This window comes from Diabrotica undecimpunctata, chromosome 7 (genome assembly GCF_040954645.1).
Source record: "Diabrotica undecimpunctata isolate CICGRU chromosome 7, icDiaUnde3, whole genome shotgun sequence".
NCBI classification, from domain to species: Eukaryota; Metazoa; Arthropoda; class Insecta; order Coleoptera; family Chrysomelidae; genus Diabrotica; species Diabrotica undecimpunctata.
In genome coordinates, this window is record NC_092809.1 from 47,769,952 (window position 1) to 47,787,555 (window position 17,604).

The following is a 17,604-nucleotide window of genomic DNA, read 5'->3' on the forward strand; positions in this document are numbered from 1 at the left end:
TTTTATTTAACAAGCAACAGAGTTTTTACAACTAATGAACAAGGCAAAAAGAAACAAACACAAAACAACACTTAAGTAATTTAATTTGAACTTTTTCACAATATTTTGTGCACTTTTTATTATATTATGTCCTTTATATGTCATGTTTCTTAAGTTGATACTGGCTTACTATATATAGCACTTAAATTCTCAATGTCCGCTCTTTACTTCAGGGTGTTCTGTGTAATTTTAATTAAACAGATTTCTAGAAACCTAGTCTAGTGTATGACCCATCGTGAAAGAATTTTCACTTAATGCATAGACTTGTACTTCATTTAGATTAATGTCACTCTTGTGCGATATTAATCTTCTCGACAAATTCCTCGACGTTTCTCCAATATATACTTTTGTTGCAATTATTACAGGGAAGAGAGTACACAACATTGAATCGCTTTCTTTAATATTTGAGGATGTTTTTAGTTTGCGCTACTGTTTTTATATTTCTGGATGCAATTTGATATTCGGTACTACTCAAAAAGTATTCAAAAGTGTATTTCTTAAGCCTGGAATATATGGTATACAGTGGGTACACCTTTGGTTATTTGTTGAGACTTCCGTTGGATCTGTCGTTTTGACTTTTGAGACGTCAAGAATACGTCTGTTCAGAAGGTTCGCTGGGAAAGAATTCTCCAACGTGATGGTTTTTAATTTTGTGAGACCAGATGTTCTATAGTCAAGATTATAACTCTACTTTTCAGATTTAACATCAAGCTGCTCTTCATCGTGGATGGATATATGCTGAAAAGTAATTAATAAACCTGTTACTACAGGCTTTCTGTACATATTGCTGTTTCCTTATTCTACTGTAAATTGCCAGTCTTAGCACTGGCTGAAAACTTGTTTTATTTCCGCGGGAAATATGTACTTCTGCGGTATTCCTTGTTTGATTCTGCGTGGAATAATTTTAGTTTTAAAAAACGATATTTAAACGTTTCGGTAGGGCTGCACTTGCCATTGTCAAGTGAGACAGTAACTCTTCTTGCTGATGCTTGAAGTAAACTAGTTCTCCAAGCTATCAAGCAAGCAATTGAATTGAACCCAGCGTGAGAGACTTGTACACCCCTTGAAATAACGTTCAGGTGTTACAATTCATTGAAGCGAGGTGTATTAATTCGTGTAAGAACAGGAATCACTCCACCGAGCCCCAACGTTCCAGACCATATCTTTCCCCCTATAGCACTCTGATGCCCCTATAGGGGCACACTATCAGCCAAATGCTCTTAGTGTGGGCGACTTGGTACTCGAGGGTTTGGATCCTTCGTGCCCGGGTTTTTTTTAGTTTTTTGTTAATTTTTTTGTCGGCTTTCGGTTGTTTTCTTCGGTTTTTGTTAGTTTTTTTTTTTAATTTTTTGGTGGTCGAAGCCTTTTTTGTGTTGTTTTTAAAGGATGTCTATAAAGTCTTGTCATTAATAATGGGCCTGCACAGTGATTGTGATTGTCTACGTTAATAGAGCTACGAACTATCCTCTAATTTTATATATTTATGTTTATTTCAGTATCTGTTTTTTAGGACGTTTGTGCTTACATCGATGGAACGCATCATATCTCATTATTTCTCGTAATATCGTACTTGGGTGGTTTTCCAGTTCCGAGAATTTGATCCTTGCTTTTTCCACCATCATGTCGGTCACTCTGACTTGTTGGAGTTCTCTGAACAGAAAACGTTCAGCGACGTATCTGGGTACGTTGACTGCTTCTCTTAGGCTGCTGTTTATTTATTAGTTATTATTTATTAGTCTATTTATTAGTTTTACCTCTGTTTTTGTTCTTAATTTGCCTTTTCTACCTACGAGTCCTCCTATTGACGCTTTTGCCATATTTGCTTTTTGTAGTGTGGCGTCTACATGTTTTTTGAAATATAGTCTTTTACCCATTCTTCAATGTTGTCCTACGATGTTTGTAGGTTGTTTACTGCAATTTCTACATGTCTGCTTGGCTTCATGTCATGTAGAATGACATCAATGTTCCAAGTGTATATTGTACACAGTGGTACTCCAGCCTCCGGGGTTCCAAGTAGGAAGAGATGAGTCTCGTCATTAACTCGTTCTCCCGGTCGAAGCGGTTACCTAAATAAACGATCTTCGTACGCTTCTCCCGACCAGTCCTTCGCAGCGCTTCTTGTGATTGGCCCTGTACGTGTACAGGTAGGTGGGGTCTTACTCGTCAGTCTTGTTGCATCATCATCTGGGAGCATCATCTCTTTGGTTGAGATTGATGGGATTTTTTTCAATTTTTATTGCTTCTTCTGATTTCAGATTTTACCATGGACTCTCGTTAAATAAGTTAAACCGCTGGGAATGCCTTGCGTAACCAAAAAGAATAAAACTATAAAAATGAAAATAGGAAGTTCAATTGTGACACAACTCATTAATTGAGATATGTCCCTGAAAGTAGTAGGAGAGAAACTTCAAAGGGGCTAAATACTAATATTAAAAGAGTTTTATTATTAGTTTATATCAGAATTGTATACCAAGATACTTTTATCAATAATGTTAAATATTATTCATATATTCATTCCTTTATTGTTTTACATATTGACTTTAGGAAATATCAGTCACCATTAAAATACATATCCTTACAATATATCTTAACGTTTCATCGTCTCTTTATCTGGAAGAAGGACCGGGATCGATATCCTGCGGTTCGAATGACCCTGTAGGGATTTAATATGTGGCAGCACTAAATTATTGAAGGCTCTTCCAGACCCTTTTATTGCCGAACTTTTCCTTTTCGAACACAAGCTGTTATTATATTCATGCCATGAAGCGGATATTAGTTTTTTATCTACGTCTGTATAGGTAGCAATTCTCGTTTTCGTGAAAGTGATTATTGTTAAAGAAAATTCAATTAAATTAACTTCTAATTATGAAACTGGTAAAAAATAAATGAGGTGATTAGATAGCAAGCTCTGATATTTTAGTTCTGTAATAATTTCTTTAGTTGTTGACTCATTTTTTGACTTATCTTATACTGGTTAATTATCATTAGCATTATGCAAATTTCAAATGAATGCCTTTTTTTATAACTTCTTAGTCAGCTTCTTTATTCTTTTATCTGCTTATAACATACTTTTGGTATTTTTACATTTTTGGGTACCAAAGACAGCAATCAGTTTATTTTTCTATCACACAGTTCCCTAAATTCAACATTTTTATTAAAACTCCAAAATAAACACTTGTCTTCCTGAGTTTATTTTATCTTGGGTAACTCCAGTTTGCTGTTACTTTTTTCTGCCTTGCTTTTTGTTTATATACGGTTTCTAATGTCTTTTGGGGACTACGAGAGATCGATACAGGTGGAAAAGACATGAGACCGTCTGAAATATATAGCTACTGTAATAAGATAACACAGATGAAAATTAATGATGATTTGTCTATGCAACTAGTCGACGTCAGAAAATGAGTTCGTCATAGTTATATCCTGCCACCGATACTATTCAATATATCGTTGTGGTGTCTGCAATAGGTTGCATGTCAAGAACAAGTTGTTTTCGGTTTATCAACCAAACATTATCAATTCACTCAAATATACAAGCATTAATAAATCGTATGTCCATACACCAATTTTTTTAAGCCGTCTATTGTCATATTGTATACCTCCTATTCAATCATGATACACATTCCAGGACTCTGGGACTCTGTACCAGCTTGTAGATGTCTAGAAGATGGGTACCATATGTTTTTGGAGTTATTCGATATTCTTCGAAATATGCTCTCCGCCTGCGATCTGATGCCTCGCATTTTTTAAAGATATTGTTGATTAAAATGATAAATCGGTTGCACATATGACTTCATTTCAACAAGGTGAAAGAAAAATGCCAATATTATGTATGAATAGTTTGAAAGATATATAAACTACTTACATGCCGGTGCAAGGAATGTAGTTCCATCGATGCATACTAAAGCGCTCGATTATGCTAGGCTGTTGTCTGAGGATCATCAGCTTTATTGCACATCGGAAATTGTGGAATGTTTCTTGAGGATAGAGTTAGAAAATAGAGATAGGCGAAAACTGTCAAAAATATCGCCACTGTCCATGAGATTGCGCAGAAAAATCTGAGGCAGTCGATTTCACTTCGCTCACCAGAACTCGGCCTTTCACAGACTACAACTTGTCAAATTTTTTGTCGTGACTTGGTCGGCACGCGTACACAATTTAACCAAACCAGGAGCTAAAAGTAAACGACCATATACAACGTCGTGTGTTCGCTGAATGAGCTCTGGAGCAGATGGAAACTGACCCTAATTTTCATCGAAAAATCTTCAGCCATGAGGTCCATTTTTGGATGAATGAGTACGTTAACAAATATAATTGTCGAGTTTGGAACGATACCAATCCAGACGAGATCCAAGAACGTCTAATCCATCCCGAAAAAGTCACTCTTTGGACAGGCCATCATCATCAACGGTGAACGCGATAGGTCGATAATTACTAACTTCTTTTGGAATGGATTGGATGATATGGACACCAACGACTTGTGGTTTTAACAGGATGGCGTTACGTGCCATACAGCTCATGGCCATACGCTCATTGGACATTTTGCAGAGGGATTTGTACAAAGTCTATGCGAATAAGTCACAAACCGTATCGGCCCTCAAATTCAACAAAACCAATGTGAGGCCTCGTCGGGAGGCCTCACAGACAAATATCGGGAGACAAATAAAATGTCGATGATATCTCTCACACACACTTCGTTTAATTTACATTTCAAGAAGCGTTTAATTAAAGACCCATTATAAGGGAATATGAGTTTCCTATATTTAGTTGAAATCTTCAGGAAAGAGGCTACAAATGTACTTTAATATGACATAAATTGAGTATAATATGAAATATTGTACTTTGCCATGGAGTTAGTGAAGAATTGTGCATACATTAATCGGAATAGGTTAAGATTGCTGTTAAAATTGACAATCGATAAAATATCGAATTAGGAGTATTATGAGTTGCATACAAAAAGGTGTTTCAGCAGTTAAAAAAAGAAGAGCTTACTCCTGTGGGCGGCAGGGATAGTTTTAAGAAGTATCTAAAGAAGAAAGAAAGAGAAATTGAGTGAAAAATGATTGGTTGATAGAGTTTCAGAAAGGTCTTTGAATGGAGTGTTACCATGTTGTTGATCAAGATTAAATAGAAACCCAAAGATTTCACACAGGTGATTCAAGTCAGTCTTCTTATTGATATAGTTGGATTGTTGTAAAAGGAATGCCATTTTTAAGAACATCTTTTTTTGGTGTTATTACAAACTCTTAAGGTTTTAAAAGTAGTCAATAGTCTTCATTGTAAGATTACTCTGTCTAAGCGTATCTTTAAGATCTGAGATTTGAATCACCTTTGTGGAGATCCAAGCGTCCTTAAACAGATATCGAGTTTCGTAGTCCTTGTAGACAACAGTATAATATATCACATTGACAGATGTCTGGACTTAACACACTGAAAATAGAATAATTAGATAGGACTAAGAATCCTGTTCAATTTGGGTATTAGGTACCTATATTCTTGGTATAAGGAAATTATGTAAAACTTGGATTATACATATAATATATACTTGTATATCACTACGTTTTTGCTATATATAGTAAGCTATTTTTGTCACTTTCTATAATATTTAACTAATAATGGTTTTATTGCCACTAAGGCAGATAACATTATAGATAACATTAAACGAAATTTACTAAATATAAATAACAATACCTACATAGAAATGTTTATGAATAGATGAAGTTATCAATGTAGAATAAGGTCCTAGTGATATGTATTATAGCCGACATAGTCATTATCTTTTAGGTTTCTTGGTATAGTTTTATCATCAATTTGTCAATTAATTATTGAAGATATTGAATAATTGTATACCGCATACATTGTATAAAATTGAACACAATAAAGTTCATATTAACTTCATTATTAATTTTTTTTAATAGTTTATTAATGGCGTCATTGTTTGTATTTCCGCACCTATTGCCGACGGTTAAAAAATCAGACAATTTTAAACACGATAAATCAGAAACTTTATAGGGTGAAGATACGAAATCTTTTCTATACGAAAAGATCACATTCCACATACCCCGGAGCCATCCATCGCAATTTTCATCGATGCCGCTGTCGTTGTCATTTTTATGTTCGCCCCTCTCTTAACAACTCTATAAATTGCCGGTCTCCTCTTCTCTCCAATTTCCTCTACTTTTCCAGACTTTCCGAAGGACATCATCCAAATTGAAAACGACCTGTACGAGATTTAAAATAAATAGGCTATATAGATGCTGCATGGTGTTGGGCAATCTAATAAAGATTTAACTCAGTCCGGTCCCTGCTGTTTCATTCAGTAGCGGAGAAAGATGCCTTCAAGTTTATCTACAAATGAAACAAATGTCCATCATCTTTGAGTTATTTCCTTGTTTTAATGCATAAAACACAAAATGTAACATGAAGACAATAAGTACTTATTAACAATGGAAACAAATTTATTGTCTATCAACGGAATTCGAAGATGGTCTGAAACTTCTTATTCTAAAAACGACATCCACTTAATCAATACATTTTATTTAATGTCGTTATTCCCACTCTACAGTATTTCCCTGAATGTGTTGCAAAGTACTCATCTATGGCCACAACGGCTTCTTAATTATACGAAAAGCACTGACTGAAAAGGTAAGGTTTTCAGTGTTGAGAATAGATGGAAGGAATATATTACAGCACCTAATAGTGCAGATCTCTAAATTTCTCCATTGTCAAGACATTTTGTGGACAGCTGTATTGTTCTGATGATAAAGAATGGTTTTCTTCTTATAAACCGGATATTTTTTCACGAATGCTTGCCGTTATTTTGTTTAGAAGTTAAGAGTAATGTTCAAAATTATCGATTCACTTTTTTCAAGATAGTCAATCAGCAGAATACATTTTGTATTATAAAACATCGACGAAGTGAATTTTTTCACCGATGATACCATTATTACCTGGCTTGGATACAGGCTTCTATCTACTGATGTTTGGTTTGAGAGATATAGTGGTTCATTCATGTGTAATCCATTGTATCAATGTGTAATCCATTGTAATCACGTATCAACGCAAAAAATCATAATTCTTCCGACTTCACTTTTCTACATTACATTATTGTACAAACATATGTACACGATTTTTTCCAAGATGTCATGTATGGTTGCATATTTGGACGTTCTTCGTAGGATCTCGTTTCATATAGTATTTATTGATCTTGAGAAATCTTATAATGAATACCTTAGGAAGTTTCTTAGGATGTTACAGTTATTCTAAAACTGTATAACCTTAAGGCTTTGGCTTGCACTACAGAACAATAAGGAAAAATATGATGGGTCATGAAGAAAAAATTAGCAGGTGATGGGTAAAAAGAAAGAATGCGTGTGGTATGGTTTTGTGTAATACAGTGACGATACAGGAAAAACACAGGCTGATCCTACGCGTCAACATAGCGTGGTACATACGTTGGAATGAGCTGTAATCTTACTGCATGAAGAAAGTGCGTAGTAGTCAGTTACAAGCAGATCAATGGATAAGTAATTATTTTATAATAATTACTTACCGATTGTTCTTTTCATTAGTAATAAAAAATATTAAGAAATTCACTTGAATTCATTAGTTAATTAGAAGTTAATAATTCATCGACAAAAGTATTATAATAACTTTTTAGGAGGACCTATTGACAAATTCATAGCGTAAAAAAACATACTTCCACAGCTTCTATCCCTCTTCATAATTTACAGAATCTTTTTAGATTTTTTTTAGTTAAAAAAAGATATGATAATCGGGCACCTGATCGTGTGAGTGAAGGGGTTGTTCACGCGATTCGAACCCTAAATCACGAATTGTTTGAATGAAGATACCTTAGGACAACTTTCCCCTTCTTCTATCCATATTTTTTTCTCGTAGGGCATTGACAATTCCATAAACTGAGTCAAGAACTTTTATAGCAAATATTTAAACACGAAATTTGTTAGGCGGTAGAGAGTAAGAGTATCTCCATTCCATCGATAGCTGCTTTGTTTTTGGGTCGTAGAAATGTACATTAATCTATATTAGCAACTCGTCTCAAGAAGTTTGCATATTTTATGTTTGTTCTATCCTCGCATCCTTCGCATTAACATTCAGACATTTGATGATCCATTTTGCAGAAATCTTTCTCATGTCCAAGTCGACATTAACAATATGATCGGCGCGTTTTAGCCAATTTGACACAGTTTGATTAAGATATGTCTTGACCTGCATCGATATTTAAGGGAATGGGCACAGCAACTGGCCTTTTCGATCAGTCGTCATCTTCAATAGAAAATTTTCCTCTTACCGCTCGCAATAGAATTTCTTACGATCACATAGGCAAATCATCGTAACTATGCTCATCTTTGAATTCCTCAAATCGTTCGATTATCCAATTTTTCAATTTTATAATTTCGTTCGTCATCTTTTTTTCAAATTTTATTATTACACTAGTAAATATTAAATTACACTGCCACTTCTAATAATCGATGGAACCGGTCTAGACTATAACAGATATCAATATCATATATCGTAATATAATTCCATAGTGCAGAGTCAACGATGATGCGGTCACTCAAGATAATATGGACACTAAAGTTATAAATTTCGCGTTTCTTTTCTATAACAACTCCATGACTTTGCTTGCTTGTTGAGATTGTACAATAATGATAAATTGATTATTTATAATTATCAGCTATAACCAACAATTTGTTTGAGTTGCTTATTGTCAGAATTTGGTTATGGATATAACATTAAAACAGTGTTTTTATATGAAACTATAGCTATAACTACTATAGACTGGATATCGAATGAACCGAAAATTAGGTCGACTATAAAAAGAAGAAAGTTGGAATAGTTGGTCCACTTTATGAGAATATAAACATACATACTACTCAATTATTAATTCAAGCAACATCAAAGGAAAGAGCAAAGAATGAGCAAAGAGCAACTCCATACAAATGGAGTCAGATTAAGTCAGCTTTAAGTAACGTCAAGAAAGTCTGGATGCGTACTGATAGAGACGACACCAGAAGAATCTACGAATTCGCCGACTTTATTTGATACTAGGAAGGCCAATAATGGCAGCTTTTATGGACAACCAACATGGCGAATAAAAAAAATTCACTTTCTGCATTTTTACACATATTAAAAAAAAACATTATCCTACGACCCTTAAAACCCGAGTTAGCCCATTGCTTTCAAAAATTCATCGGTGCTTTGTTTATACATAATAAACAATTTAAAAAGAACTATTTGAAAGATTAAGAGTTCAGTTTAGACAAAAAAATTAGAAACGATTCCTTTAAAAATTAACCGTTCATGATGCGCCCAAAAAAAAGAGCTTAAAAGCGGAGCGATTATTTCAAAAACTGAATTCATAAATTCAAATTTATAAGAGTCGCAATATCACCGGTTCTAATCAACGAAAATTGATATTTTTTTTAACTTGGGCCACCTCGTGGCATAGATCATAAAAATGCATTTAGTTAATTTGTGAATTGTTTATTTAACTGAGTAATTGGTTTAAACATTTTAAAATAAATATTTATTTTAAAAAATTTTACTTTTCTCTAATTATTAGTAGAAAATGTTATAAAACCTAATAAGCAACTTAAAAAATTCGGTTTTTGAAATAGTAAAATCGAGAAGGACTAACTCGGGTTCTAGGGGTCCTAGGACATTGTATTTTTTTTTTTTAAATTCGTGTATAATTGTCAACATTTCGAATAAAAAAATAACTTCCTATATGTTGATCCGGCTGATTTATTTTAAATGTTTATAAGCTTTTAAGTCACAGTACTTTTGTAAACCTATTTTACAATTTGTAACATTAATTGTTTTTGTATTGTTAAATGATTGAATTTGGTAAAATAAGGTTTTCTCTTCTATTTGGTGCTATCAGAATTCATGTAGAACTAATAGTTTACGCGTAATAACATCGAAGATAAAAGCTTTCTGGGATAAACAATCAGATCTATTCTGTAACTTTTAATCAGCCCTATTCTGTAACTACAAATAGAATAGAAAAGAGTCAAATCGAATAGAGGTCAGCAAGTCGGATCGGAATTGTAGGAATCGGTATTTTGTAACTTATCTCGACTTCTACTATCGGAATGTTGTGTAGAAATTGATTTCGACTAGACAAGCTCTGTCAAGATCAAGTTTCGACATCGAAATTGGTCTTGACGTTTGTTTTGACATTTATTTGTTGACTTTTTTAGTCTGACATTTTTTAGTCTGTGGTGTTATTTATTTAGATAAAGTTTACTAAATAATTTAACTGCTCAGCAGATGTCTTTTTCTTCGGTGTTTCGCTTGCCATTTTGTATTCTTGTAACGAACTTTTTAAACTTAACCAAAACAAATCAAAACTACTTGACAAGCTTGAAATATAATCTTCTTTTTTGATTAATTTTTCGCGCACACTAGCCTTTCCAGTAACATAACGTCACAGAACACTTATTTCTCTTTTTAGTGCGAATATCAATTTTACAATAACTGTTTAGTGAAACTTCTTGAAATTTTTATAGCTGACTATTTCACTAGACTATTTTTAACTGATAAAACGTCATAGCAACGCCACGGTTCCTACTGACAAAACTCCTTCCTGCCCGTGATTTCTCAGCGACAAAATTATGACATCTCCGTCACGAAGGTGTCTGGTAATTCTATTATTGTCAGTTTGACAAACGTCATCAATTTTACACAGATATAATGAATCTAGAGGAAAAATCAAGATTTGGATGCCAGTCAAGTGAAGAAATCAAAAAATTGATTTAGGAAAATGTCCCATTGAACAAGCAGAGGTCCAGAAGCTCTATTCGTACAGAATTTTCGGAGATACTACGGGTGAGAAATTTTACGGTTGGAAGATGTACTACCATAACGGAACTAGCAAAAATTCTCGAGGATTATGCCTTTAACATGAACAAAGGCAATGTCGAAGACTATAAAGACTCGTCTGTAAAGTCAACGTGGAATACTACAGCAAAATGGTACAAGAAAAATATTTTACGGAGTAAGGCAATAAAAATCGACCCTTTCACAGATATATCTTTCAAATGTGCAAGATTGGCTTCAGTTCAAAAGTTTTATCCACCGAAAGAACTATTAAAATCATCCAAAGCTACGACGAGTAGCTTTTGTGTTTCACCCGATGTAGCACAAAAAAAGTTTTTTCACTTTTGCTCATTTGAACTTGCTTGGAGAGGCAATGAGGCCGTAAACTGCAAGATTCACTTTTTCCAGAAGAAATTTGATGTTATGGGAGAATTTACGGGCCGAATTGAATACATGGTAATAAATAAATTGAATAAATTGGCCGAATTGAATAAATGGCTGGTAAGAAATTCATCAAACGAAAATTTATGCCCAGTTAGATTATTTTTGAAATTAATGGAAAAAAGGGGACCAAAGATTTTATCAGACAGACTTCCCAACTGGAAGGATGGATCTTTTTTTAAAAACTGTCCACTTGGAGTCAACACGGTATCTAAGTGAACAAAAATGTCCGCTGAAAAAATTGGAATAGACACAAAAAAACATAAAATAACAAACCATTTTCATCGATCTTCAGCTGTGTCAGCCCTGTTTAAGCAAGGCGTTTCTGAACAGGAATTAATTAAAGTTGATCGAAAATCTCCGAACAACAAATGAAGCTGGACCTTCGAGTTCCCAAATGCTCATCATCATCATCATATCATCATTCAACCCGGATCTATCCACTGCTGGACATAGGTCTCCCTCAGTCTTTTCCATGTATTTCTGTTTTGTGCTGTTTGCATCCAATTTTTGTCGATCCGTTTTATGTCATCAGACCATCTTGTTGGTTGACGACCTCTACTTCGATGTGCTTCTTGTCTCGGTCTCCACTGTATTATTCGCTGTGTCCATCTGTTATCCGACATTCTAGCTATGTGCCCCGCCCAGTTCCACTTAAGGGTCATAATTCTTTCTATGGCATCTGTCACTCCTGTTCTCCGTCTTATTTCCTTGTTCGTGATCCGATCCCTACGAGAAATGCCTAACATCGATCGTTCCATGGCTCTTTGGGTATCACAAATTTTATTTCTTACTTTCTTGGTTAGTGTTAATGTCTCTGCACCATATGTAAGTACTGGCAACACGCACTGATTAAAGACTTTTCTTTTAAGACACATAGGCAGTTCTGATTTAAGAACATAGCTTAGCTTGCCGAATGCCACCCAAGTGAGTCCTATGCGGCGGCTTAGTTCGCACGTTTGATTATCTCTTCCTATGCGTATCTCATGTCCTAAGTACTTATTTGAGGTGGTTTCTTCAATATGCATGCCATTTACTGAAATCTTTTCGCTTAACACAAGATTTGTCATGATTTGTGTTTTTGTGTGGTTGATTTTTAATCCTACTTGTAGGGAGGCTAGGTATAATTTCTCCAGTTGCGATACTGCATCATCGATTCTGTCAGCAAAAAGGACAATATCGTCAGCAAACCTCAAATGACTAAGCATTTCTCCATTGACATTAATTCCTTTTTCACTCAGATTTGCGTTCTTAAACATATGCTCTAATAATGTTGTAAACAATTTTGGCGAAATTGTGTCTCCCTGTCGCACTCCCAGTTTTATTTTAAATACGTTGGTCTTTTTATCTGCCAGTTTCACACTTGCTGTCCCATTTTGATAGATGTATTTTATCATGTTTATATAGCGATGATCTATACGGCACTCTGTTAAGGCTTTTAACATCTTTTGATGACTTATTGTGTCGAAAGCTTTTTCGTAGTCAACAAATATCATGACTAATGGCTTGTTATATTCAACACTCTTTTCTATTAAGTTCTTAATTACTTGTAAATGATCATTCGTGCCATATCCTGCTCTAAAATGCTACACGTCAATAATACACAAAATCATGCTTTGGTAGAAACGAATGAGCAAACTACTATAGCTTATAATAAATAATTGTACATTTAATATTGTTAACAAATAAATTAAAGGTTATGTTTCGTTGATATGGTGCATTAATTGTCTCGTGAAATAGTCTTGTCGAATATCATTTGATAGAAAATTATTTACCGGCAAAATTTACTTCTGGTTTTATTAAAGTTTGTTGCCTTTTGGCAATTTTCGCTTATGAACTTTCATATCAGTCGAAAATATTGCCGGAAAAATGTTCTCTCTTACTCGTATGATATACGAATACATGTGATATTGTCCCTATTATCACGCGAAATTATGCATTTTTAGAAAAGGTATTATTAATTTTCAAAAAATCTACTTTGAAAGCTGTTTTTGTAATAATTAAGCAACAAATTAACAAAAACACAAACACTCATTTTAAAGGAATTTCTATGCTTTTTCAGTAAAATTGTGTCACTTTTCCATAAATTTATCGGTTTTCACCTTTTGTATTTAAAATCAAATAGAGATTTTAATTGTTCATAAGTCAAAAATGACGTTTATCTAATCTTTTGCATATTTTGCTATTGTTATCACCAAATTTATCAAAAATAGTTGCTAGATACCTGTATCAAAGAGTGTCACGAAAAAGATTTCTTATTGGCTAATTTCTCTGGTCTAATATCATACTACTCTTATATATTAACGAACCTCTTTTTCTATTCTTCTTTTAGTTCCATGACCGTTATCGATCGTTGTATATAGGCTTTATTGACCTAAATAATGATGTAGTCAAATTTCCGTATCATTGTCGAGTTTTTAAGTGATTATGTTCTAATGGCAGTTTATTTTGTACTATGTTCTTACCATCATGTTTGCATATTATCTAACAAACTTGTGTTTTTAAACTTAGTTGAATTCTGTGTGAACTTAAATATCATATAACCAACCACATACTGAGTTAATTTTCTTTAACAACTCGCACAAACCCTTCTCATGTTACGTTTTTCAAGTATAATAATAAAACTGAAGGCAATAAAGTAATAACCGAGATTTGAAAAAAACTCATTCGAAATTATGACGAGGCACATGATAAGGCACGTATAGAAAACATTAACAACGATAAAACTTATGAGCTTCAGTAAACTGTTAAAACGGTGACAGAAAATTCGCTGTTATGCTTTTTACGATTTCTAAATTTGGTTATGACCTCACACTAAGTCAGATCATTCCTGAGGTGTTTGGTAAGTGTTTTTAGTTTGTGTTTTTTGTTGCTCTAACTAGGGCTCGAAAAAAGAAAGTTTTATTAAGAAAACATGAGCAATGGCGTCGTAAGTGAAATACTTTAACAGATTATAAGTTTTCGTGTTGATTTTGCGAAATATAACTGGGAACTAAGTGTCAGTTAAAGATATAACGGATTTAATCGTCCAAGGCACATTAATGTTGGCTAAACATCGTGGATTTGACTTAAGGTACTCTTACCGTCTAGAATGCTCAAAAATGATACATTTTCAACAACTGTTTTTGTATCTTACCTATTATAAATGATAATCAGACTTTTTTTAAATTACTATTCAACTTTTGAAGATTACAATTTTTTTTATTTCTCTTTCATTGTTTCTGTATTTTAAAGATGACGCCAAAAATTTTTCGTCTAAAAAAAATTCTAAAAAAAATCTAAAGAAAATTCTAAAAAAAAACAAAATGGTGGACATTTAAATTTTTTTTTTAAATTTACTTCGACTTACCACTACTAAATCGACTTTTTCAAACACAAAAATTTTACTGTTATTATTATTTGTCAAATTGTAAATAAACTATGATAGAGGAATCTAAAACAAACAAAATGCATTAAGATTTGTTAAAATCAACCCCGGAGATTAACTGATCGCCACTTTTAAAAACGTAATTTTTCTCAAAACGTTTAATCTCCGGATCTAGTTCGTCGATTTTAATACCTGAATGCATTTTTTTGTTTTGGTTTTCTCTATGATAGTTTACCACAATTTGACCAAAAAAAAAATAATAAAATTTTTGTGATTTAAAAAGTCGAAAAAATGGTTAAATTTATTAATTTTTTTTTAAATTTTGCCACTTTGTTTTTTAAGACTTTTAAATTTTTCTGCTAAACAATCACGTCAGGTACTTCTTTTTTAAAACCCTGCTCGTGTTTTATGTTTCAGATTTAACTTTCCAGAGATTAACTGTCCGCCATGGAGCAGTAATTTTTGGCACCATCTTTAAATACACGAACAATGAAAAACAAAAAAGAATTGTAATCTTCAAAAGTTGTATAGTAATATAAAAACATTTTTGATTATTATATTTAATAAATAAGATACGAACAAAAATTGTTCAAAATGTGCCATTTTTTAGGATGGTAATATTACCTTGAAGGAAACAAAAGTTTACAAATAATAAACAACCGAATCAATCTCAGAGAATTTGGTCTAGAAATGATGTACATTTTCGAAAAATGTATATTACTTATTTTTGTATTTAAAATGTATATGGACAGAACAAAAAAACGTACGTATATATTAGACCTGAAACTATTTCATATTGCTGAGCTGGTAATGTTGGCCAATTAAAAAGAAGAATAGCACATTGGAGAAATGAAAATGCTTAGATGGATGTATGAAATTAAGAAGTAAATTGAAAATGACTGTTTAAAAGGGGGCCTAAGATACCAGCTAATGTCAGAATGAGAGAGTTTAAGATGATTGGAGCAGAATAGTTAAGTATTAAGGGTGGGGGGAGAGTTTTAAGATTATTTTTTTGAAGAATTGTTTGATATAAATTTATTTATACCATTAGGACATTATAGTACAACATTTCGAGAGTCTTATCTGAAATTTTGGTACAAAAATATTAAAAATTTAGAAAATGACAGCTAATTTTCCAAGATGAAAAAAAAGTTACTTTGCGGTGTTCATCGTAACTTATAACTGGATCATCTGTTGGCAAAAAACCAAAAAGATTTCGTTAGTTAATGAGATATTATGAGATATTGTTTATTTTATCGCCTTTTCAAATTTTAGCAGAAACAAAAGACAAATTTTTTGAATTTTGGATAATTTTTGGTTAAAATTTGACTAATTTGATGCTGCAAAATTAACTATAACAACAAAATGGACAATATCTTAAGGTTGCGACCTAATAATTTATCTATAAAAGAAGTGTGCACAATTCGGCAAGGACCAATCAAGTAGTTTTTGTAGTTTTTAAGATACAGTGGACACCGACTTGAAAAAAATTGTTCCGAGAAAAAAAGGGCAAAAAAAAACAACAAAACGATTTAAAATTTAACCCATTCGCTGCCAAACTTCATTTCTTAAATATTATAGCGCCTACAGGTCAATTTGATGTTCTGAATTTATAGAAAAATACTGTGTCTAAAATGTTCTTTGTTCCACTTTTGGAACATGGCCATAAGTATGTAATAAAAAAAGGGCGTTTAAAAAAAAGCATACAGTATCGTCTATTCCAGGTCCATATAGCTACGTGCTTCCTGCTAAAATACCTACAGCATCTTTTTGCTCCTGCTGTTGATGAACTCTGCCTTTTTTTTGTTACATCTGTAGTCATTTTATCCGCTCTAATAATTCGATTGTTATCTGACGCGAGTGCATAATTATGAGAACTTGACACTGTACATATTCCAATTTCTATGTGAGTGCTCACTCACCTCACTACTAATCTCACTCACTCACCACTCACTCACTCACTCACTCACTCACTCACTCACTTACTCACTCACTCACTCACTCACTCACCACTCACTCACTCACTCACTCACTCACCACTCACTCACCACTCACTCACCACTCACTCACCACTCACTCACCTTAGTCACTCACCTCATTCACTCACCTCACTCACTCAACTCACTCACTCCTAAATGCCTATAAAACTCCATAAATTTTGCTCCGATCACTCCGAAATTTTGATCACTCTGAAGTGTATACTCTCAGAGTTATACTATCGAATAAAAAAATTTAAAAAATGCAAAAATACTCAACCTCCCCTTAACTCCTGGAAGAAGTAAAAGATTTCTTGGATACGGTAAACGAAGAGGTTCTATCAGTAATAATCCTCTTCACATGTTTGTGAATAGGATCAATATTGACATGTTCCAAGATTGGATAAGATAACAGAGAAATGCAGCTAGGGAAAATGACCCCTAATAAGATAGGGAATGATGTTGATACAGGTATCGATGGATTTTTTATTTCTGAAGAACTAATATCTAAAATCAAAGCGAAATTTGTTAACAAAGATCTAATTTAACGGCCGATTCTTGAGGATAACCATTTCGGAACTAAATGTTATTGGTCATCAATCAATACTTATCATTTAAGTATTTTTCCGATTAATTCTTTCAATTTTTTAACTGGAAAACCAGCAATTTAATTTATAACTATAATTAACTTCTACATTATCTTCCATAGTTTACACACTTGGTACTTTTCCACCAGTTTCCGGAATGTGACAAATTGAAGCGTAAAGTATAAAAAAGTTAATGATCAAATCGTACTGTTACGACCTTGAAAAAAACAGGAGAAAACAAAGAACAAGTAGATCACAAATACGATGGGAATTTATGGTCCAAATAGAAGAAAGTTAGAGAGCCTTTTATCCAATATTGGCTTCATTCCCAGCTTCCCCGTATATATTTTTT

At 33.3% G+C, this 17,604-nt stretch overlaps 1 protein-coding gene across 8 annotated transcripts in view; it reads left to right on the forward strand.

The window, feature by feature from the left end:
• Nucleotides 1-17,604, forward strand: part of LOC140445291 (uncharacterized) — a 196,856-nt gene that overhangs the window by 130,019 nt on the left and 49,233 nt on the right. The gene's annotated exons all lie outside the window — the stretch shown is intronic.